At 39.9% G+C, this 25384-nt stretch overlaps 1 pseudogene; it reads right to left on the bottom strand.

The window, feature by feature from the left end:
- On the bottom strand, positions 23149 to 24673 carry Gm5307 (predicted gene 5307; annotated as a pseudogene).

Raw genomic sequence — 25384 nt, 5'->3', positions numbered from 1 at the left:
AAAACTGACCACATAATTGGTCACAAAACAGGCCTCAACAGATACAAAAATATTAAAATTGTCCCATGCATCCTATCAGATCACCATGGACTAAGGCTGATCTTCAATAACAACATATATAATAGAAAGCCAACATTCGCGTGGAAACTAAACAACACTCTTCTCAAAGATACCTTGGTCAAGGAAGGGATAAAGAAAGAAATTAAGGACTTTTTGGAGTTTAATGAAAATGAAGCCACAACATACCCAAACTTATGGGACACAATGAAAGCATTTCTAAGAGGAAAACTCATAGCTCAGAGTGCCTCCAAAAAGAAACTAGAGAGAGCACACATTAGCAGCTTGACAACACACCTAAAAGCTCTAGAACAAAAGGAAGCAAATTCACCCAAGAGGAGTAGAGGGTAGGAAATAATCAAACGCAAGGGTGAAATCAACCAAGTGGAAACAAGAACTATGCAAAGAATCAACCAAATGAGGAGCTGGTTCTTTGAGAAAATCAACAAGATAGGTAAACCCTTAGCCAGACTCACTAGAGAGCACAGGAAAAGCATCCTAATTAACAAAATCAGAAATGAAAAGGGAGACATAACAACAGATCCTGAAGAAATCCAAAACACCATCAGATCCTTCTACAAAAGGCTATATTCAACAAAACTGGAGAACCTGGATGAAATGAACAAATTTCTAGACAGATACCAGGTACTAAAGTTAAATCAATATCAGGTTAATGATCTAAACAGTCTCATACCCCTAAAGAAATAGAAGCAGTCATTAATAGTTTCCCAACCAAAAAAAGCCCAGGACCAGATGGGTTTATTGCAGAGTTATATCAGACCTTCAAAGAAGATCTAATCCCAGTTCTTCACAAACTATTCCACAAAATAAAAACAGAAGGTACTCTACCCAACTCATTCTATGAAGCCACAATTACTCTGATACCTAAACCACAAAAAGACCCAACAAAGATAGAGAACTTCAGACCAATTTCCCTTATGAACATCGATGCAAAAATCCTCAGTAAAGTTCTCGCTAACCGAATCCAAGAACACATCAAAACAATCATCCATCCTGACCAAGTAGGTTTCATCCCAGGGATGCAAGGATGGTCCAATATACGGAAATCCATCAACATAATCCAGCATATAAACAAACTGAAAGACAAAAACCACATGATCATCTCGTTAGATGCAGAGAAAGCATTTAACAAAACCCAACACCATTCATGATATAAGTCTTGGAAAGATCAGGAATTCAAGGCCCATACCTAACCATGATAAAAGCAAACTACAGCAAACCAGTAGCCAACATCAAAGTAAATGCAGAGAAGCTGGAAGAAATCCCACTAAAACCAGGGACTAAACAAGGCTGTCCACTCTCTCCATAGCTATTCAACATTGTACTTGAGGTCCTAGCCAGAGCAATTGGACAACAAAAGGAGATCAAGGGGATACAAATTGGAAAAGAAGAAGTCAAAATATCACTCTTTGCAAATGATATGATAGTATATATAAAATTCCACCAGAAAACTCCTAAGCCTGATAAACAGCTTCAATGAAGTAGCTGGATATAAAATTAACTCAAGCAAGTCTTTCTGTACACAAAGGATAAACAGGCTGAGAAAGAAATTAGCGAAACAACACCCTTCTCAATAGTCACAAACAATAAAAAATACATTGGCTTGACTCTAACTAAGGAAGTGAAAGATCTGTATGACAAGAACTTCAAGTCTCTGAAGAAAGAAATTAAAGAAGATCTCAGAAGATGGAAAGATCTCCCATGCTCATGGATTGGCAGGATGAAAATTATAAAAATGGCTATCTTGCCAAAAGCAATCTACAGATTCAATGCAATCTCCATCAAAATTCCAACTCAATTCTTCAAGGAATTAGAAAGGGCAATCTGCAAATTCATCTGGAACAACAAAAAACCTAGGATAGCAAAAACTCTTTTCAAGGATAAAAGAACCTCTGGTGGAATCACCATGCCTGACCTAAAGCTGTACTACAGAGCAATTGTGATAAAAACTGCATGGTACTGGTATAACGACAGACAAGTAGACCAATGGAACAGAATTGAAGACCCCGAGATGAACCCACACACATAAGGTCACTTGATCTTTGACAAGGGAGCAAAACCCATCCAGTGGAAAAAAGACAGCATTTTCAACAAATGGTGCTGACACTACTGGCGGTTATCATGTAGAAGAATGTGAATTGATCCATTCCTATCTCCTTGTAATAAGGTCAAATTTAAGTGGATTAAGCAACTCCACATAAAACCAGAGACACTGAAACTTATAGAGGAGAAGGTAGGGAAAAGCCTCGAAGATATGGGTACAGGGGAAAAATTCCTGAATAGAACAGCAATGGCTTGTGCTGTTAGATCGAGAATCGACAAATGGGATCTCATAAAATGGCAAAGCTTCTGCAAGGCAAAAGACACCGTCAATAAGACAAAAAGACCACCAACAGATTGGGAAAGGATCTTTACCTATCTTAAATCAGATAGGGGACTAATATCCAATATATATAAAGCACTCAAGAAGGTGGACCCCAGAAAATTAAATAACCCCATTAAAAAAATGGGGCTCAGAACTGAACAAAGAATTCTCACCTGAGGAATACCGAATGGCTGAGAAGCACCTGAAAAAATGTTCAACATCCTTAATCATCAGGGAAATGCAACTCAAAACAACCCTGAGATTCCACCTCACACCAGTCAGAATGGCTAAGATAAAAAATTCAGGTGACAGAAGATGCTGGCGAGGATGTGGAGAAAGAGGAACACTCCTTCATTTTTGGTGGGATTGCAAGCTTGTACAACCACTCTGCAAATCAGTTTGGCATTTCCTCCGAAAATTGGACATAATACTACCAGAGGATCCAGCAATACCTCTCTTGGGCATATATTCAGAAGATGTTCCAACCGGTAAGAAGGACACATGCTCCACTATTTTCATAGCATCCTTATTTATAAAATCCAGAAGCTGGAAAGAACCCAGATGCCCCTCAACAGAGAAATGGATACAGAAAATGTGATACATTTACACAATGGAGTACGACTCAGCTATTAAAAGGAATGAATTGATGAAATTCCTAGGCAAATGGATAGACCTGGAGGACATCATCCTTAGTGAGGTAACACAATCACAAAGGAACTCACACAATATGTACTCAGTGATAAGTGGATATTAGCCCCAAAACTTAGGATACCCAAGATATAAGATACAATTTGCTAAACGCATGAAACCCAAGAAGAACAAAGACCAAACTGTGGACACTTTGCCCCTTCTTAGAATTGGGAACAAAACACCCATGGAAAGAGTTACAGAGATCAAGTTTGGAGCTGTGATGAAAGGATGGACCATCTAAAGACTGCCATATCCAGGGATCCATCCCATAATCAGCCTCCAAACACTGACACAATTGCATACACTAGCAAGATTTTGCTGAAAGGACCTAGATATAGCTGTCTCTTGTGAGACAATGCCGGGGCCTAGCAAACACAGAAGTAGATGCTCACATTCAGCTATTGGATGGATCACAGGGCCCCCAACGGAGGAGCTAGAGAAAGTACCCAAGGAGCTAAAGGGATCTGCAACCCTATAGGTGGAACAACATTATGAACTATCCAGTACCCCAGAGCTCTTGACTCTAGCTGCATATGTATCAAAAGATGGCCTAGTTGGCCATCACTGGAAAGAGAGGCCCATTGGACTTGCAAACTTTATATGCCCCAGTACAGGGGAACGCCAGGGCCAAAAACTGGGAATGACTGGGTAGGGGAGTGGGGGGGTGTATTGGGGTCTTTTTGGATAGCATTGGAAATGTAAATGAGGAAAATACCTAATAAAAAATTAATTCTAAAAAAATATTACGTTTTCTTTATTCAATCATCTATTTATATCTAGTCTTTTTTTTCCAATTTCTGAATATTATAAATAAAGCAGCAATGATGGTTAGAAGCAAGTGTGTCTGCAGTGGACTGAAGTATTTTTTAGGTGTAAGCCCAAGAGTGGTAAGCTGGATCTCTTCTTAGCTTCCTGAGGAACTGCCACACTGATTTCCATAGCAGCTGGACAAACTACCAACAGGAATGGGTGAGTGATTGCCTTATTTCATAACCTCCCCATCATGAGCTGTCATTTATTTTATTGATCTTGGCCATGATGATTAGTATTAATTTGAAATATCAAAATAGTTTGGAATTGCATTTCCTGATGACTAGGAATGTTGAAAAGTTCTGTAAGTGATTCTTAAACATTTGAGTTTTCTCTTTGAAAATTTTCTGTTTAGATCTGTGTCCCATATTAATCTGGGTTTTATGTTTTCTTGGTGTTTTGTATTTTTTAAATATATATTTTGTTTATTAACTCTCTATCAGATATGTAGTGGGTAATAGTCTTTTCTTCTTCTGTAAACTTCATTTTTGTCTAAATGATGGCGTCTTTTGCTTTACAGAAAATTTTCATTTCTATGAGGTTTCGTTTATTAATTGTTGTTCTTAATGTGTGTGATATCAGTGTTCTGTTCAAAATGTCTTTTCCTGTGCCAAATATACTCAAGGCTATTCCCCCACTTTGTATTCTATCAAGCTGAGTGTTTCTGGCCTTATATACTCTGTCCATAGATTAGCTGTTGCTCACAGAGAAACCTGATTTACCACGTGGACCTCAATGGTGAAAGTCAGCTACACCCCAAAATTGACAACACCCCTAGACATCAGGAAGCAGTTTAAGAGACATGATGCCCCTATTCCCTTTTCACAATCAGCTTCACCCCCTCCCTTTTTTTCCTTTTCTTTACGATAAGAAGAAAGGAGATATGTTATATCAGGAACTGATATGTTGGTGTCTTCCTTTTGTGGTTGAGTTTTGTGCAGTGTGATAAATGTGGATGTATTTGCATTCTATATGCACTAATCATTCAAGATGATGTCTTCTTTTTTTTCTCCAGTGTGTATTTCTGATTTCCTCTCAAAAATCAGGTGTCCATAGGTAAGTGGACTTCTGTCTGGGTCTTCAATTTGATTCCATTGATCAACATGTCTGATTTTGTGACAATACTGTGTTGTTTTTTTACTAGTATAACTCTATAGTACAAACTGAGTTTGGGGATAGTGATACCTCCAGCAGTTCTTTTATCATTCATGAGTGCTTTAACTATCCTATATTTTTGTTGTTGTTTTGTTTTTATTTTTTTTAATTTGTTTTGTTGTTGAAAATTATCCTTTCAATTTCTGTGAAGATTGTGTTGGAATTTTGATTGGGACTGCATTGAATCTGTAGATTACTTTTGGTAGGATACCCATTTTTACTATATTAATTCTACTGATCCATGAACATAGGAGATCTTTCTATCTTCTGTTATCCTTTTCAAGTTCTTTCTTCAGTGTCTTAAAATTTTTATGATAGAAGTCGTTCATGGTTTGGTTGGAATTATCCCAGGATATTACTTGAGGCAATTGTAAAAAGTTGCAGTAAATTTCCAACCCAAATAAACCTGTGCAAGGAAAACACAACTTAATATGAATATAAGCTGCTCACCTAGACTGGGCAAACATACCACTACACTACTGTATTCTCCATCTATGAAATCCCTTGCAACTTGTGGTTTCTCTAGGCTACATGTTTCTGCTCCATTTCTTTTCATCTCTTCTTCTTCTGTCTTCCTCTTTCTCCTTCCTCTCCTTCTTTCACTTCCTCCTTTCTCTCCCCATCTCTCTAAAACTTTCAGCCCCACCTTTCCCCTTCACTGCCCAACCACCTGCTCTAGCCTTTATTTTGCAAGTTAAAATGGGGAGAAGGTTTACATAAACTCACCTGAGTAAGTGATTTACAGCTGGTCCTTGCTCACCCACTTGGAGAAACAGAATTAGCATCAAAATACAAACAGCACCAGGACAATCCACAACAGTTTTTTTTCCATTTCTTTCTCAGTCATTTTTCATTTGCAAATAAGAAAGCTACTTATATTTGTGTGTTATTTTTATATAAAGCTACTGTGCTGAAAGTGCTTATCAGCTGTAGGAATTTCCTGATGAAATTTTTAGACTCACTTATTATCTGTATTATTATAAATTCTGTTCCTCTAGAGGGGACAGAATTTATAAAATGATCATTTCTATGTGTCATCTCTCTATGTATCTTCTATCTATCTACAAAGGAGTATTAGGATGAATTACAGACTGTGGCCCAGCTATTTCAACAATGGCTGTCTACTAATAGAAGGTAAAAGAATTCAGTAGTTGCTCAGTCTACTAGGATGGATGTCTTGTCTGGTTTTCAATATATGCTGGATTTCTGGAAAAGTAGGCTCTTTCTAGCAATAGCAAGAAGACAAGGAGAGTACAAGCTTTCTTCTTCCATGCATTTAAATAAAATGTGTGATCTGGATTAAAGGTTTATCTTCCAAACCCAAGAGATATGGATTAAAGATGTATCTATCTACCTCAAAGACCCAGATTAGAAGTGGGCCTCCCCACTTCAAAAGACTTAATTAAGAAAAAAAATCACACAGATGTGCCCAGTCATTTGGGTTTCAGTTAATAGCAGAAGTAGTCAAGCTGACAATCAAGAAAAAGTCACCACACTATCATAGCATCTCCAAATAAAGATACTTTTACTTCTTTCCAATTTGCATCTCTTTGGAGTATAGTAGGAATTTCTGGTTGGGTCATGTGATGGTTTCCTGAAGAAGACTCGTGTGATGTCTTCCTGAAAAGGAAGAGTGGGAGGACACATGATGCTTGGAGAGAATATAAGTAGGACCCAAAAGTGACCTTGTGCGTCTTCCTTGGTCTGAGTCTAGTGTTGTCACTGGTCTTGACCTCATTGAGAGGCACAGGAGAGATCTTCTCCTGATATTCTGTCTAGTCCTGGTCAGTTCTGCTGACTTATGCTGATTGAGCAGTTGCCTGGATGTTTCTGCTGGATCATGCAGCCCCTGCTGATTTGAGCTTGGGGACACTATGGAACTGGACTGATGGTATCCTGACAACAAAGATTGGAATTGCCCCCAAAGAACTACTTTTAAATAGGTCTACATCCCCATTGTTCTATTACCTATCTTTCCTCCCCTACCTTTGGATAGTGGGCTCAAAAGAGGGTTGAAGCATTTGAGAACCAATATTAAAGTAGGTTTTTTAAAAATCTAAGCTGCATACAAGAAACTCGCCACAATAACAAAGACTACTTCAGAGTAAAAGGCTGGAAAAAAGTCTTCCAAGCAAATGGTCCCAGGAAACAAGCTGGAGTTGCCATCCTAATATCCAATAAAATAGACTTTCAACCAAAAGTTATCAAGCAAGATGAGAAAGGATGCTTCATTTTCATCAAAGGAAAATCCATCAAGAGAAAAATCTCAATTCTGAACATCTATACCGCAAATGTAAAGGCACCCACGTTCATAAAAGAAATTTTGGTATAGTTCAAAACATACACTGAACTCTACACAGTATAGTGGGTGTTGTGTTAGAATCACAGCTTGCATCTGGACAGACCACACTAGGCCAATACAGTTCCACATGGGGTTTATTGTGGGGAAAGAGGGCAAAAGTGGCAATGAAGATGATGGGGAAAGAGAGAGAAAGAGAAGAGTCTGACTTTTATTTTGGTTGTGACATAGATGCTTACAGGTAAAGGTGGGAGGTCAGCTTCATGGATTCTGGGAATGTATGGTGCTTGCCATGGCAACAAATGTGCAGGTCCCTGTTGCCTGTGTGTGATGGGTTTGGAGACAATCTGCTGTGCCGGTTCCTGATACCAACATATCTCCTTTCTTCTTATCATAAAGAGAAGGATAAAAAGTGGGGGGGGGGGTGAAGCTGATTGTGAAAAGGGAATAGGGGCATCATGTCTCTTAAGCTCTTTCCTGTTGTCTAGGGGTGTTGTCAATTTTGGGGTGTAGCTGACTTTCACCATTGAGGTCCACGTGGTAAATGTTCCGCATCAGGTTTCTCTGTGAGCAACAGCTACTCTGTGGATAGTGGCTGGTAATCCTGTAACAGGAATTGATTAATAATTTGGTTAGAAAAAATTTTTTTTGTATTTGCCATTGAAGGAATGTAAAAACAGGATTAATGAGGCAGGGAGCATATTATAACACCAGGACGATGACTAGGAGAGATGTTATGAAGGGGATTATCCACTTCCATATAGAGATTTAAAAAATCCCAGAACTGGAGGTCTCACGTTCCACGAAATGTTATATGTCTGATTGTTGCTCCTAGATTTTATTTCTCGTTATTACAGATTGATTGATGTAGAAACAACATTCTTCTTGGAGGAACAGGCAAAGACCACCTTCTTTAGCTGTCAAAACATCTAGCCTCTATCAGTTCTGAAGCACCACAGCTGCCAAAGTATTGATCTGTTTCTGGATAGTAAGCATGGTTTCAGATAATTTTTGAAAACTGCTGTCATACTTGGAAGTGAACTCAATATATTGGGTCATATAAGTCGTTATCCCTGCAACTCCAGTACCAGCATCTATGGCTATTCACAAAGTGTCGAAGAGTGGCACAACCTCAACAGCCTTCTTATGCTGGGCAGCTATCATATCTACAACTGGGATTGGTAGGGGCTCATTTCCCTGGATTACTCCCAGTTCAGGGAACAGGAGTACCAATGTGCAAGCTCCTGACCAGCTGGCAGGGAGACGATGGTATACCTGAGTGCCAGAAAGAATTGACATGTTTTGAACTGCAGGGCATTGTGGCAGAGATAATATATCATAGGTTCTATTGCAGTCTAGAGAGCTTAGTGTTTCTACAGAATGTACCCTGGAGGTCTTAAAACAGTTTGCCATGCCAAAAAGAGGAATACAGGAGTCATGGAGTCATGGCAGCATCAGAATCAGGGCAACTGATAAAAGGTGAGGTAAAGTTATTTGGCAGTAACACTGGAGAGGCTGTAAGTGGCAATTATGAGTTAGTTCCAGGGTGTATGCATAGCCAGCAATCTTTAAAGTGACCAGGTCTGGTAACATTAAAGAGTTGGTAAACTGAGGTCAAGGTCTGACACAAAGGGTGAAATGACAAGTTAGTACTATTTATGAGGAGTGATGTCAAGGAGGTAAGGACCTCAGAGGAGTATTTGATTACTTTCCTTACTTTTTTGATATCTAGAGGTTGGGCTATTAAGACATATTTTCTCTGGCTGTGGATAGTACTTACTGGGGACCTGGGTTGATTTTTAGGGTAGAGCTTACCAATAATTCCTGTCTCCCCCCTGGGATTCCATGGGTCTTGTATGTAGAAAAAGAGTGTCTTGTGGTGTTGAGAGAAGAAATGAATGGTCCATGTTCCTAGCATATGCATCTGACAAGACCAATATGGGCAGCCCCCATATTCGTCTGGCCATTTTTTTCTCTTTTGTATTGTTTATTTGAATTATGGGTAGCTTTTCTTTTTCCTTTTTCTTTCTTTGAATTTTTTATTAGATACTTCCTTTGTTTGCATTTCAAATGTTATCCCTTTTCCTGGTTTTTCCTCTGAAGACCCTCTATTCCATTCCCCCTTCCCCTGCTCACCAACCCACTCACTCCCACTTCCCCATCCTGGCATTCGTCTGGCCACTTTTTTTCAATAATCTTTGTCTGCTCAAAGAGAAATAAAGTAAAGAGATCATTTAGATGGGATAAGAGATACAGGGATGACAGCAACTTGGATCGGTTCCTGGCATTCAGCTATGGAACACTTTCCTGACCCTATTTGGAAAGACTGTTATCTCTGGGGCTTTCATGAACCTCAAATATCTAGATGTAAGGGCTACCATGGATGGACTTGAACAAGAGGGGGAAGATGAGAAATCCAAGTCTAATTCAGTGAGGTAAAGCTCAGCTACTGGATTGGAGTCTCGTTTTCTGGGCTTGAGTACAAGGTGGGTGGTCTTGATGTCCTCTGAACATTTGAACTTAACAGAGCACAGACCTGTTAGGGTCGACATGTATTAAGGGGAGTCATTTTTAGGTAGAGGAAGAAAGGTTTGAGGGGAGACAGGTGGACCCAATGAGAGTCCCTTGAGTTTAGCAGCTGTAAGGGTAAGAATTACCTTAAAAGGGCCATTTGGAGTCATTGTCTAATGGGTACTAAATCCAGACCTTATTGCAGAGATGTACTAGTTTCGATGCCCTCAAGTTGGGCGTTAACATTAGAGATTTGAGATTTTATTAGACATCCCAGTAGGGTGTATGGGGATACATTCGAAGATGATGTAGCACCCATTGGGTCATGAGGATATTATTGAAATATTCGTACTGGAGTTCCGAGAAGAGTTCAGAAATGGGTTACAAATGTACAGCCAGGCTAGACGTTCAGGTAGTCAGAAGAACATCTAGGGACTATGGCAGTGGAATCCCAGACTGCCAAAAAGCGGTTCAACCTAGATCTAGGAATTTCTGAATGGCTGCCCTAGCTTGAGGGGTTATGAACCACTTTTGAGAAGAGAAGTCACTCAAGGGTCAAAGTCTTATTGAGTATATCAACTAGGAGGCTGGTCATAAGGAGCATGGCCATGAAATGTCAATCCCTTACCCCCTTATTTAGGGTCCTTACCGATATGGCTATGTGTTTGAGGGGTTTTTCCATCTTGTAGCAGAAAACGGTATGGTTGGTGTGGGCCTGTCCAGTGGCATAAACCACATGGCAGAGGCTAGCTCCATATGGTGGACTGTGGTGGCACAGCTCATGTAGTAGAAGTCTGTGAGTCTTGCACCAGCAGGTGCTGGTGGTCTGAAGCTGCAGTGGAAGGCACCATCAGCAGGTGATGGTGCAGTGGGAAGTGGCAGCTGGTGGCATCAGCAGCAGCTACAGTCCATGTGGCACAATCACAGTCGATCAGTCCAGGTCATACCAGCCAACCAGCGACTGCCCAGACCCAAAGCACTCCTGGGTAGTGATTCCCAGGTTTCAGCACCACTATTGTGTTAGAATTGTGGCTGGTGTCTGGGTAGACCACACCAGGCCAATACAGTTCCACATGGGGTTTATTGTGGGGAAAAAGGGCAAAGGTAGCAATGAAGAATAAGGGGAAATGTTGTGTCCAGCCAGCCAACCATATGTATGGGTTCTAGGCTAGAAAGGCATTCTGGAAACCTGGAAGAGAAGAAGGGCTAGGCGGGCAAGAAAAAGATGCAGCTCAGACAGTCATTCTGATCAAAGCTCAACTTTACTATATGCATGCAGTTATGAAGCAGGGGAAGGGGGCCCAATTCCCACCAAATAATCTTGGGATCCAGTAGCAGGGTGACCACGTGATGGCTTCAGAACAGCAAAGCGGCGAGCTCCAGCAGTGGGCGTGGCAGAAAGATTGAGCGGGAAGCTCCACCCCTGAGCAAGCAGGCTTCAGGCTGGGGGAGGGGAGACTACATCTCCTCCCTTTTGTTAATAAAAAAAGAAAAGGCTGGCCTGAAGGGGAAAAAAATTATCTATGCTTGATAGTTCTGCCTGAATTCTTAGGGCTAAAGAAACAACCCGTCTCTGGGGAATTTCCTAACTTTTCTTATGGTAAACCGTGTCTGGATAAGAATGTCCTTTCTGTCCTAGTAAACAACTAACAGAAAAGCCCTGAGCTGTAGGCTCTGACTTTATAATGCTAATTAGTACTGAATAGGTAACTTCCTAGTTGAATTTTAAGTACGGTGTTGGATCCCTGGTGAAGGTTGACTATACAAATATGAAATGCACTTTATTATGAATAACACTGAGTGGATATGCCTCCGTATTTTTGGATGACAGGCGGGGAACAGGGAGAAGGGGTATGACCGGCTCCGTAGTACAAGGCAAATTGGTTTTTTTTTTTAAGGGTGGGAGGCTGTGAAGGGCATGCCATTCTAACAGTACGGTCTCCAACCTCTCTCCCCCCCCTATTAAATAAGTTTAATAAGGCCATGCTTAACTGAGGTGATCAAATGATTTTCTCATCCATAGATGAGTGGGCTTTTACCTTGGCTTGGGTGGAAATTGACCCAATTCCTCCCGTGGGTGCTGTCTCGACCCACACCTGTGGCTCTTGGTATCTTTTTGGGGACCCCAAATCTTGGAGATAGATTTTTGGTTGGAACTGGAAATAGATACTAACCTCCATCCAAACCGGATGTATCTTACCAGGATCTCAGAAATGGTCAAGCTGGACCTTCCCCTGCAGTAAATCTCTGCACCAAGCGATGCCCATACTGTATCCTTATGATCACGAACCACTGTGCACAATTCTGAGTATTGTGCAGCTCCTAAAGGAGAATTGTCAACCTCAGATTTAGCAAGGCCTAGACAAGAATTATGTCATTAGTAACACCACGATTTGTGGCTAAAATAGGAGCTGGAAGTCATCCTTCTCATCTCTGTTATTCCCACAGCCTGTGGAACTAAGGGGACCTTGCAGTAACAGCAAAGGTGGAAAACCAGAGGCCAGCTAAGGGACTAAGCCTGTCTATCAGAATAAAAACCAATATCTTCTAGTATAGAAATATCTGTCTTTCTAGCTAAACCTAAATTTCAACTCAGACCGAAAGCCACGTGCTGGAATGTCCTTGGAATGAAGATAGCAGTTGCCACCTGTGTGCTCTTTCGGATGGGGATGCACACCTGCTGGTCCCGCTGGAGGATGTTGATTGACCTGCTTGAAAAACAAGATCTAGACAATGAGAAAGTAGCAATGTAAATCTTCTTTTGGGGAAGTCCAGGTACTTTATTCAGTTGCAAATTGTAAAGCTAAGGCTAATCTCCAACCTCCTGTGGGGGAGCTGGCTCAGAGAGTAGCAGGAAAACAGCTTTTCTGGGAGCCTGAGTTCCCAGCTGAATTCTAAGCAAAAGAGGAATTTTAGTCCTCAGAGTGATACAAGAAGATTCAGAATCTGTGTTCATCTGACAAATTAATCTCTCGGACAGCCACCATGCTCCATCTTCATCTCGTGAAAAAACACAAATCGAGCCCCTTCCCCAGATTAGAACCAGGCCTGGACCCTTCCATTCCTTAGTCAGCGGGTCCTTCCATTTAACCAATGCATAAGAATTAGAAGTAACTGGATGCCAGTGGTGATCCGCTGCAGACTGACCTTTAATATCAGTTTGCAAAAAATTTAGAACAAATAAAGTAAAGGCAAGATGAGCCTTTGGTGACCTTAGGGGATATAACTGCCCCTGTTTTGTCTTAAAAAGCCAATTCTTTAAATGAGCACGTTCAACTATTCCTTGTCCCATGGGGTTATAAGGAATTCCAGTTTTATGTTTGATACTGAATTCCTTACAGAATGAAATAAAATTTTTACTAGAATAGGATGGCCGGTTATCTGTCTTAATAAGTTTAGGCAATCCCATGGCATTAAGGGATTGCAGGCAATGATTAATTACGTTTTTAGAAGCCTCTCCTGTATGCAGAGAAACAAAAAGAAATCCTGAACAGGTATCGATACAAACATGTATATATTTTAGTTTTCCAAATTCTGCATAATGGGTTATATCCATTTGCCAAATATGATTAGGCATAAGGCCTCTAGGATTGACTCCTAAATGTGGCACTGGAGATAATGTAATACATTTAGGACATTGTTTTACAATCATTCTCACTTGCTCCTTAGTGATCTTATATCAGAGCCTTAGGGTATGCCTAGAGAGATGAAACCTTTCATGATCACGTTTGGCCAAAGCAACAGGATCCGAAATTAAGGCTTCTCCTATTAGAGCTCTGTCAATGCAATCATTGCCTTCAGCTAAAGGTCTAGGAAGACCAGAGTGAGATCGGATGTGGCCAATATAAAACAGATTTTTCTGGGCAAGAATGATGTTTTGCAATTCTGAAAATAAAGGTCCTGATGGTGTATAGAAGTTAAACATACCACAGGTCTCTAATAAGGATACTGATTGTGCAACATATAAACTGTCAGTAAAGATATTAAAAGCCTCATGTACAGACTGAAAGACCTTTAGTACTGCTGTTAATTCGGCTAACTGAGCCGAAAGGCCAGGAGTCTCTATGATAACTTGTTGATTATTAATAACATGTCTAGCTCGTCCTTTAGAGGAGCCATCAGTAAAAATCAATAGAGCATTATATAAAGGGTGTAAGGAAGTCATTTTAGGGAATATCACATCATGTACATTTAAAAGTTTTATCAACCTATCTTGGGGTTAGTGGCTGTCTATAGTTCCCTTAAAAGGCTGAACAATGATATCTGGCTCTTTGCCAAAATAAGTTAATGCCTGCCTTCTTCCAGTGATAATCATCTGTACCACTGATCCGTGATATGGCAAGATATTACATTTAGGAAAAATCTTTGAATGTATCCACATTATAGGAAATTTTTGCTATAGCAGTCCCATAGGCACATGAATCGTATTAAAAATTAAGAGATGTAGCGGCAAGGAATAATCTATATGAGTGACAAATTGCTCTTCAATAGCTTTTTCCACTAGCTGTAAGGCCAGCAATCCTTCTGATGTTATGGATCTAGGAGTGGTGGGGAATGTGCTCTGAATTAACTTTGCTAGGTAATTTAGAATAGAGGAATCTCTAATGTTGGACTGAATATTAGACCAGTCTAAGATTGAGTTAGAATGACTGGTCACACTGAAGAAAAGAAAAATCATTATGACTCTATTAAATGACTAATTTTACTAAGTCAGTATATACACTCTCTGATGTACTATTACCATAAAGTTAAAAGGCTAGAAGCTAGTCTAAACTGGAAAAATGGCAAGCAAGGATGGATCTAAAACATGAATTTAATTTGGTTTCTTAGTCATTTCAATCAGGACACTGAGTCAACTTACCTGCCAGCTCGTCACACGAATTAACCAGTATGCTTTTGCAGCATTCTGTGGAGAGAACCTGTTTTTCTCTTTCCTAATTAGGTAGCTCTTTAGGATCAATCTATAAGCCAATAAGTAGATCCTTTTAAGATACTATAAAGCATTTATTAAATTTTTTGACTTTTAAATTTTGAAAATAAAGGTATGATTTAAATAGTGTGCATGTGAATGCACTAAATAGTATGTACGGGGATACAATTTTTCTCTTTTTTGTCTTTTAAGAAGTTAAAGTTTTAAAGTTTCACAATATCTAATCTTTTGAATTAATAACTTGTTGACAAAACATTTAAATACTTGTCTGTAAAGGGGCAGTGACTAATTACACTTTCAATCATTTTTCTTAAGGAGCAGTTGTAACTAGAAAGCTTGAAAAGTTATTAAGAGTCACGTGTGCATGATTTATTTATTTATTAACTAGAAATAAGAGCATTTATTTGTAGCAATTATTAAGTAAAATTACTCAAGAATTAACAGTATTATGTGGAAACAAGTAGTAACTGAGGACACTAAAGGGAAAGAATTATACATGCACAATTTTTAAGAATACTAAAATATTATCTTAAACCATAACTGTTATGAATATTTAAAGAACGAGGTTTTATATCTAAGCTATATTATATGGATGGCCTATGGACTGTCTGAGACATAAATTTATCTTGGCATTGTTTTAAAAATGTCTAGGCAATTAGGACAATTTAATAAATGTCTAAGAATTGCCTTCTTAAAAGGACAGCATTTTTTTAGTTGTATATGCATGAGCAATTACAAATTTGAGAATTAATAGCATCTAAGGAACGAACAATCTTAAGCAATTATGAGCTCAGAGATATAACATTGACTATTAATATACAAAAAAAGGTTTGATTGTTCAGCATTTCTTTTTTTTAATAGCATCTTTTTATTTTTTCGTTACATTGTATTTTACTTTTTTATTATATATTTTTTATTACGCATTTTCCTCAATTACATTTCCAATGCTATCCCAAAAGTCCCCCATACCCTCCCCATGACTCTCGTACCCACCCATTCCCACTTTTTGGCCCTGGTGTTCCCCTGTACTGGGGCATATAAAGTTTGCAAGTCCAATGGGCCTCTCTTTCCAGGGATGACTTACCAGGCCATGTTTTGATACATATGCAGCTAGACTCAAGAGCTCCGGGGTACTGGTTAGTTCATAATGATGTTGCACCTACAGGGTTGCAGATCTCTTTAGCTCCTTGGAAACGTTCTCTAGCTCCTCCATTGGGAGTCCTGTGATCCATCCAATAGCTGACTGTGAGCATCCACTTCTGTATTTGCTAGGCCCCGGCCTAGTCTCACAAGAGACAGCTATATCAGAGTCCTTTCAGCAAACGATTGCTAGTGTATGCAATGGTGTCATTGTTTGGAGGCTAGTTATGGGATGGATCCCTGGATATGGCAGTCTCTAGATGCTCCATCCTTTTGTCTCAGCTCCAAACTTTGTCTCTGTAACTCTTTCCATGAGTGATTGTTTCCAATTCTAAGAAAGGGCAAAGTGTCCACACTTTGGTCTTCGTTCTTCTTCAGTTTCATGGGTTTTACAAATTGTCTTTTATGTCTCGGATATACTAGGTTTCTGGGCTAATATCCACATATCAGTGAGTACATATCATTTGAGTCCTTTTGTGATTGTGTTACCTCACTCAGGATGATGCCCTCCGAGTCCAACCATTTGCCTAGGAATTTCATAAATTCATTCCTTTTAATAGCTGAGTAGTACTCCATTGTGTAAATGTACCACATTTTTTTGTATCCATTCCTCTGTTGAGGGGCATCTGGGTTCTTTCCAGCTTCTGGCTATTATAAATAAGGCTGCTATGAACATAGTGGAGCATGTGTCCTTCTTACCGGTTGGGACATCTTCTGGATATATGCCAAGGAGAGGAATAGCGGGCCCCTCCGGTAGTACTACTTCCAATTTTTTAAGGAATATCCAGACTGATTTGCAGAGTGGTTGTACAAGCTTGCAATTCCACCAACAATGAAGGAGTGTTCCTCTTTCTCCACATCCTCGACAGCATCTGCTGTCACCTGAATTTTTGATCTTAGCCATTCTGACTGGTTGAGGGGGGAATCTCAGGGTTGTTTTGATTTGCATTTCTCTGATGATTAAGGATGCTGAGCATTTTTCAGGTGCTTCTCAGCCATTCGGTATTCCTCAGGTGAGAATTCTTGGTTTAGCTCTGAGCCACATTTTTAATGGGGTTATTTGATTTTCTGGAGTCCACCTTCTTGAGTTCTTTATATATATTGGATATTAGTCCCCTATCTGATTTAGGATAGGTAAAGATCCTTTCCCAATCTGTTGGTGGTATTTTTGTCTTATTGACGGTGTCTTTTGCCTTGCAGAAACTTTGGAGTTTCATTAGGTCCCATTTGTCGATTCTCGATCTAACAGCACAAGCCATTGCTGTTCTATTCAGGAATATTTCCCCTGTACCCATATCTTCGAGGCTTTTCCCTACTTTCTCCTCTATGAGTTTCAGGGTCTCTGGTTTTATGTGGAGTTCCTTAATCCACTTAAATTTGACCTTAGTACAAGGAGATAGGAATGGATCAATTCGCATTCTTCTACATGATAACCACGAGTTGTGTCAGCACCATTTGTTGAAAATGCTGTCTTTCTTCCACTGGATGGTTTTAGCTCCCTTGTCAAAGATCAAGTGACCATAGGTGTGTGAGTTCATTTCTGAGTCTTCAATTCTATTCCATTGGTCTACTTGTCTGTCACTATACCAGTACCATGCAGTTTTTATCACAATTGCTCTGTAGTAAAGCTTTAGGTCAGGGATGGTGATTCCACCAGAGGTTCTTTTATCCTTGAGAAGAGTTTTTCCTATCCTAGGTTTTTTGTTATTCCAGATGAATTAGCAGATTGCTCTTTCTAATTCATTGAAGAATTAAGTTGGAATTTTGATGGGGATTGTATTGAATCTGTAGATTGCTTTTGGCAAGATAGCCATTTTTACAATGTTGATTCTGCCAATCCATGAGCATGGGAGATCTTTCCATCTTCTGAGATCTTCTTTAATTTCTTTCTTCAGAGACTTGAAGTTCTTATCATTCAGATCTTTCACTTCCTTAGTTATAGTCACGGCAAGGTATTTTATATGATTTGTGACTATTGAGAAGGGTGTTGTTTCCCTAATTTCTTTCTCAGCCTGTTTATTCTTTGTGTAGAGAAAGGCCATTGACTTGTTTGAGTTAATTTTATATTCAGCTACTTCAATGAAACTGTTTATCAGGTTTAGGAGTTCTCTGGTGGAATTTTTAGGGTCCCTTATATATACTATCATATCATCTGCAAAAAGTGATATTTTGACTTCTTCTTTTCAAATTTGTATCCACTTGATCTTCTTTTGTTGTCAAATTGTTCTGGCTAGGACTTCAAGTACAATGTTGAAGAGGTAGGGAGAAAGTGGGCAGCCTTGTCTAGTCCCTGATTTTAGTGGGATTGCTTCCAGCTTCTCACCATTTACTTTGATGTTGGCTACTGGTTTGCTGTAGATTGCTTTTATCATGTTTAGGTATGGGCCTTGAATTCCTGATCTTTCCAAGACTTTTATCATGAATGGGTGTTGGATTTTGTCAAATGCTTTCTCTGCATCTAACGAGATGATCATGTGGTTTTTGTCTTTGAGTTTGTTTATGTAATGGTTTACATTGATGGATTTCTGTATAGTAAACCATCCCTGGAATAAAAACTACTTGGTCAGGATGGATGATTGCTTTAATGTGTTCTTGGATTCGGTTAGCAAGAATTTTATTGAGGATTTTTGCATCGATATTCATGAGGGAAATTGGTCTGAAGTTCTCTATCTTTGTTGGATCTTTCTGTGTTTTAGGTATCAGAGTAATTGTGGCTTCATAGAATGAGTTGGGTAGAGTACCTTCTACTTCTATTTTGTGGAATAGTTTGTGCAGAACTGGAATTAGATCTTCTTTGAAGGTCTGATAGAACTCTGCACTAAACCCATCTGGTTCTGGGCTTTTTTTGGCTGGGAGACTATTAATGACTGCTTCTATTTCTTCAGGGGATATGGGACTGTTTAGATCGTTAACTTGATCCTGATGGATCTAGTTTTGTTAAGTATAGCCTTTTGAAGAAGGATCTGATGGTGTTTTGGATTTCTTCAGGATCTGTTGTTATATCTCCCTTTTCATTTCTGATTTTGTTAATTAGGATGCTGTCCCTGTGCCCTCTAGTGAGTCTAGCTAAGGGTTTATCTATCTTGTTGATTTTCTCAAAGAATCAACTCATTGTTTGGTTAATTCTTTGAATAGTTCTACTTGTTTCCACTTGGTTGATTTCACCCCTGAGTTTGATTATTTCCTGCCGTCTACTCCTCTTGTGTGAATTTGCTTCCTCTTGTTCTAGAACATTTAGATGTATTGTCAAGCTGCTAGTGTGTGCTCTCTCTAGTTTCTTTTTGAGGCACTCAGAGCTATGAGTTTCTCTCTTAGATGCTTTCATTGTATCCCATAGGTTTGGGTATGTTGTTGCTTCATTTTCATTAAACCCTAAAAAGTCAATATTAGAAGCATTACTATCATATTACGAAGTTTGGCTGCCATTTAATACCTATGAATACATGTAAGCTTTAATGCTTTAATAAAGAGGCATTGCTGTAAATCTTATCTTTAATTTTACTTTTTAGGATAGAAACCACATTAATTATTATCTAAACTAGAAATATCTTTAGAGACCCAGCCTCTTGGCCTGCCTTATTCCACGTGTCGGAAGGACTCTAAACTTGAGTTATCAATTTTAAGACTAACCATCTGTAGCAATGTAACAATTATTAATCTTAACCAACAACTTATGAGCTGATTGTGAAAACACGCAGAGCACATTACCAATAAAAAAGAACCAAATGAAGCAGTTACATTTAGACCAATCAGAGAATATTAATTTTTGTAGCTACAATCATAGAATAAAAGGCACTTTACCATTTGTCAAACACATTAATCATGAACCATTTATCAGCTTTTTTACCCCTAAACTAAGAGGCTGTGCACTCGCCCTTTTTTCCTAAAATGAACAGTTTTTCCAGCAGGGACCCTCCCGCCATGTGTCTGATTCCTTGTTGAAGCACATGGCAGCTCTCGGCTTTGCAGATAAAGTTTTTTATACCATCTTTATTATCCAACATAAAACATAGAACATTCATTCAGACAGACTGGACACGAACATACATGAATTGAACACATGAACAGATTGGTGCACCAGACATTAGACAAGACACAAAAGGGAGCAGAGTACTACTTCTGCTATAAGGTCCAGAGAGAACAAAGCATGGCACTCCTGAAATTTCTCTCTGCTTTTTGGGACATTTTCCTCCCTCATGATGCAGTTTTTTAACCGCGGCAATCTGCCTGATTATAAATTTCCTTTTAATAAACCCTTTCTTTTCTCACGCCTAAAAATGTAGCTTCTGAGAGCTACGGCTAACCACTTAACAGTTCCTAGTCCCTGATAAACCTCACTACCGAACCTAAGTGAATTAGCGCTCGAGTTTAACGCTGTTTCAACCTAGCCCATACCGACCTTCTCTGGTATGAATTTCCTTTAATTATTTTCTTCTTCTATGGAGCTCCAAACCAGTAGTGCTTCTTCCCAATGTCCTTTGCCGTTTCTCAGTCCCGAGTTGGTTTGCCAAATGTTGTGTCCAGCCAGCCAACCATATGTTTGGGTTCTAGGCTGGAAAGGCATTTTGGAAACCTGGAAGAGAAGAAGGGCTAGGCGGGTGAGAAAAAGATGCAGCTAAGACAGTCATTCTGATCAAAGCTCAATTTTACTATATGCACGCAGTTATGAAGCAGGGGAAGGGGGCCCGATTCCCACCAAATAATCTTGGAGTCCAGTAGCAGGGTGACCACATGATGGCTTTGGAACAGTAAAGCGGCGGGCTCCAGCAGTGGGCATGGCGGAAAGATTGAGTGGGAAGCTCCATCCCTGAGCAAGCAGGTTTCAGGCTGGGGGAGGGGAGACTACAGGGAAAGAGAGAGGGGTGTCTGCCTTTTATTTGGGTTGTGACATAGACACTCACAAGTAAAGGTGGGAGGTGAGTCAAGTGGACTCTGGGAATGTATGGCCTTTGCCATGACAGCAGATGCATGGGTCCCTGTCCCCTATGTGTGATGTCACTGGGTTCGGAGATGATCTGTTGAGACAATTCCTGATACCAACAATGGGAGAGACTTTAACACCCCACTCTCACTAATGGACAGGTCATTGAAACAAAATAAGCAGAGATACAGTGAAACTAATAGAGGTTATGATCCAAATGGATTTATCAAACATCTACAGAACATTTCACCCTAAAACAGAAGAATACACCTTCTTCAGTACCTCATGATACCTTCTCCAAATTTGACCATATAGTTGGTCACAAAACAAGCCTCAACCAAAGATTAAAACAATTCCATGTGTCCCATCAGATCACCATGGACAAAGGTTGGTCTTCAATAATGGCAAGAACAACAGAAAACCCACATACCCATGGGAACTGAACAACACTCTACTCAATGATAACTTGGTCAGGGAAGAAATAAAGAAAGAAATAAAAGATTTCCTGGAGTTCAATGAAAATGAGGACATAATATACTCAAACTTATGGGACACACTGAAAGCAGTGCTAAGAGGAAATTTTATAGCACTATGTGTCCTGGTAAAGAAATTGGAGACACCCTACACTAGCAACTTAACAGTACACCTGAGAAATGTTGAAGGAAAAAAAGGAAACACACCCAAGAGGAGTCGACAGCTGGTCAAACTTAGGGCCAAAATCAACCAAATAGAAATAAAGAGAACAATGCAAAGAATGAACAAAACCAAAAACTGGTTATTTGACAGAATCAGCAAGATGGATAAACCCCTGGCCAAACTAACTAAAGGGCTTAGAGGCATTATCCAAATTAACAAAATCTGAAATGAAATAGAAGACAACAACAGAAACTGAAGAAATTGAAAAAAATCATCAAACCCTATTACAAAAGCCTATAATTAACAAAACTGGAAATTCTAGATTAAATGGATGATTTTTCTAGTCAGATACCATATATCAAAGTTAAATCAAGAGCAGGTAAAATATCTAAACATATCCATGTTCCCTAAGGAAATAGAAAACCTCCCAACCAAAATAAGTCCAGGGTCAGATGGCTTAGTGCAGAATTCTACCAGACTTTCAAAGAAAACCTAATACCAATATTACTCAAATTGTTCATCAAAATAGAAACAGAAGAAACACTACCTAATTCATTCTATGAAGCCACAATTACTCTGATACCTAAAGCATACGAGGACCCAAACAAAAAAGAGAACCTCAGACCAATTTTGCTTATGAATATCGATGCAAAAATACTCAATAAAGTTCTCATAAACTGAATCCAAGAACACAACAAAACCATCATTCACCACAAATCAAATAGGCTTAACACAAGGGATCCAAGGTTGATTCAATATATGAAAATCCATTAATTTAACCCACTACATAAACAAACACAAAGAAAAAAAAATCACACAATCATCTCCTTAGATGCTAAAAAAGCATTTGACAAAATACAAAATCTGTTCATGTTAAAAGTATTGGAGCAATCAGGAATTCAAGGCCCATACCTAAACATAATAAAAACAATTTACAGCAAACCAACAGACAATATTAAATTAAATGGAGAGATACTTGAGCAATCCCACTAAAATCAGGGAAAAGAATACCCACTCTCCCCATATCTATTCAGTATAGTACTGGAAGTTCTAACTAGAGCAACATGACAACAAATGGACAACAAGCGGATACAAATTGACTAAGAAGTTAAGGTATCACTATTTGTAGATGATATGATAGTATACATAAGTGACCCCCAAAATTCTACCAGAGAACTTCTGATAAACAACTTCAGCAAAGTGGCTGGATATAAAGGCAATTGAAATAAATCATTAGCATTATTTTATACAAATGATAAACAGATTGAGAAAGAAATTAGGGAAACAACACCCTTCAGAATAATCACAAATAGTATAAAATATCTTAGGGTAACTCTAACAAAACAAGAACTTCTAGTCTCTCAAGAAAGAAATTGAAGAAGATCTCAAAAAATTGAGAGATTTCCCATGTTCATGGATTGGCAGAATTAACATAGTAAAAATGGCCACCGTACCAAATCTACAGATCCAATGCAATTCCCATCAATTTTCCAACACAATTCTTCAAAATCATGGAAAGAACAATTTTCAAATTCATCTGGGAAAAAAAACGGAATCGCAAACACAATTTTTTTGTTTGTTTGTTTTTGTTTTTTTGTTTTGTTTTGTTTTTTTGAAACATTTAAGACTTTATTATAAAGTATGCTTTGTCCTTCATAATCTTTTTGAATTTAAGATAGACTAGGCTACACCATATTTCAAAGAAAATTGTGTTAAAGGCATTTTTGTCTTATAGTGTTTTAAAAATAATATTCAACATTTGCAAATTGAAAGGAATCAGACTAGAGGGTTTCTTAAAATTCTGTGCATGTGTGTTTTGACTGCATCTACGCCTAGAGCCTGCAGAGGCTTGAAGGCCCCAGATTCCCTAGGACCGGTTATTACAGACAGTGGTTGTGAGCACCATGCAGTGCTAGAATTGAGTTCCTGGTTCCTGGGAAGAGCAACCAGTGTTTTTAACTGCCAAGCCATCTCTCTAGCACTATTTGTTTTTTAACTTTATATGTTTGGCTTGCATATATGTGTACCACGGGTTTGCCTAATTTTGCCTGTCAGAAGGTCAGAAGAGGGATCAGAACCCCTAAAGCTGGAGTTGGGGACAGTTTCCAATTACCATCCCCTTCTCATAGACATACACAGAACACTGAGAAATGACAGGGACAAAAATCAAGGAGCAGGCTAAAGGGCAGAGGGAGGCAGAACCCTCGGTGAGCTGTGACCTGCACCAGGGGCAGCTGTTGGGAGGGGTTATGCTTGAGCAGCTTGGAGATGAGGTCCTAGGCACAGAAGAGGGGAGCTTCGGGTCCACCTTGAATAGGACGATACATCTCACTGTGGCTAGGGCTCTCGAAAGGTGGGATCCCCACCATCAGTTCATAAGAGAGCATCCCATGTACCATAGATCTATCATTTCATTATGCATGCGCCCCTCAATCACCTCTGTGGGCAGATAGTCCAGCATGCCACACATCGTCTTCCTCCTCAGGGATGGGGCATGCACAGACCCGCCAAAATCTGTAGTCTTCAGCTCTCCCTGTAGACCTAATAGCAGGTTCTTGGGCTATGTCTCTGTGAATAACCTTCTTGTGGCTGTACATCAGGGCATCTGACAGTTCCTCCTTGATCGTGGCAGTCCGCTGGTCATCGACCGTTCGGCTCTTCTGTAGTTCCTTGTAGAGTGCCTTTCCCATGGGGGTGGGGGGGGGGGCATATTCCATTATCAAGCAGATCCTCTCTTGGTCATAGAAGTAGTTGTAGAGGTGAAGAATGTTGAGATGTTTCAGGTGCGCCTGGATTTCGGTCTCTCAGTGAAGCTGGTTCTTCACCCCCTCCTTTTCAATCTGGAACTTGAAGAGGATCTTTAGCTCTTCTTCTCTCAAGCCAAGTACACGTTTCCAAATTTGCATTTGTCCAAAGGATGCCCAATCTCAAAGTTGTCAATAGTGAAAGGCTGCCTGCTCTGGGATACTTGCAAGGGAGTGGAACTCTTGTTCTCAGCCAAGTTCTAGTCAGGGGCATCTGTGGACTGGCTGTTGGACTGGTTCATGAGGGCAAGCGCAGATGTGATGGGGGGCTCCTTCCGTAGGACTCTCTGGGGCGTGGTGTTCTGGCCAGATTGAGACTGAGGAGCAAAGGGTAACACTAAGGGTGTCCTTGTTTCTGTAACCTGGCTGGAATGTGCTACAAGCCGCATTTCAGCTACTTGTTAAAGAACCCATCCTCTCACAGTTCGCAGAATGATAGTGATACAGCATGATCTATCTGCCTAGCCCAGAATCTGCTCATTGAGTGGCACACACTCGCAGGCAGAGGCAGGGAAATCTCTGTAAATTCGAGACCAGCATGTTCTACAGTGAGTTCCAGGATGGCCAGGGCTACACAGTAAAACACTTTGAGCCTTAGGGCCAAGGGTAGGCGTTCTCCTTGTGAGTCATTCTCCAGGGCAAATGCGGGAGGAGAGCTGGGCACAGAAGGAAACAGTGAAGGCAAGAGTTGCAGAGGCAGATCCGCAGGGAGTGCAAGCCTGGGTGGGCTGAAGGAAGCCAGTCAGCAGACAGCCAAGGTCAGGGGCACTCCTGCACCTCTCCTTCTAGAGGGATCAGGGGACACATAGACTCCCCACTGAACCGACCCTGTGAATCACTGCTGTCTCTGCAGTCCTAGGCAAAGCCACAGCCTGCACTGCTGGGCACTTGCACACTGAGAACAATGAAAACAATTCTTTTTTTAAGGCATTTTTAATTTGATATTTTCTTCATTTACATTTCAAATGCTGTCCTCAAAGTCCCCTATACCCTCCTCTGCCCTTTTCCCCAACCCACCCACTCCTGCTTCCTGGCCCTGGCATTC

Source organism: Mus musculus, chromosome 6, assembly GCF_000001635.26.
Source record: "Mus musculus strain C57BL/6J chromosome 6, GRCm38.p6 C57BL/6J".
Lineage (NCBI taxonomy): Eukaryota > Metazoa > Chordata > Mammalia > Rodentia > Muridae > Mus > Mus musculus.
This window is presented reverse-complemented; position numbering and strand designations above follow the sequence as displayed.